Below are 769 nucleotides of genomic sequence, written 5' to 3' on the forward strand. Positions count from 1 at the left end.
CGTACGCCTGCGTGTCTGCATTTGTATGTACTATCTGTACATAGTCAGTGAAGAAACCTTGTCGTCGTCTCAACCAATAAGCAAGATCAAGAGGTACAAAACTAACTGTACAGTATCTTAAAGTATACCATTTTTCCCTAATTTTATACTCGATAAAAGCCCGCTGTCAAAACACAAGCTCCTTCCCAAACGAGTAGATTCACTGCCTCCCGTTTTTCTTTTCTTTTTTGTTGATCGACTTCCAAATAAAAATTTCGTTTTCGGTCATATTACGCCTTATTCATTTATTTTTATTCGTTTTAAACTTGTTATACCCTTTGGCGGTGCAGGTGGAGAGACAAAGGCTATAATTACTCATTTTATCTCTCGTGTAGAAATTGTCTAAATTGTATGTACATGAATGCGCTTCTGCATGTGTGTTTTTGTGCGTGCATGGGCATATGCGTGACTGTTTGTGACTACGTCTGTCCATGCATATGGCTTCTTGTGCATATGTATATGTGTAATTGTGCTAGTACGTGTGCACGACCACATGCGTGTGTGCGCGGGCGTGCGTATTTGTGTGCGTGTTTTATCGTCTATACTTCAGAACTACGGATCAATGAATCGATGCCATCGACTATCTGGCGACCCCGGTCCATCTTTATGCGTGTCTGTTCGCTTTCTGACAGAAGAATGCATTAGGCAAGTGCTTACGTCGAAGATGCAATTTGAACCCTCTCTTCCGTCATTACTTTTATTTTCACGAATTTTTCAAATAATCTGTTGA

Source organism: Ixodes scapularis, unplaced genomic scaffold, assembly GCF_016920785.2.
Source record: "Ixodes scapularis isolate PalLabHiFi unplaced genomic scaffold, ASM1692078v2 PGA_scaffold7__128_contigs__length_106722199, whole genome shotgun sequence".
NCBI lineage: Eukaryota > Metazoa > Arthropoda > Arachnida > Ixodida > Ixodidae > Ixodes > Ixodes scapularis.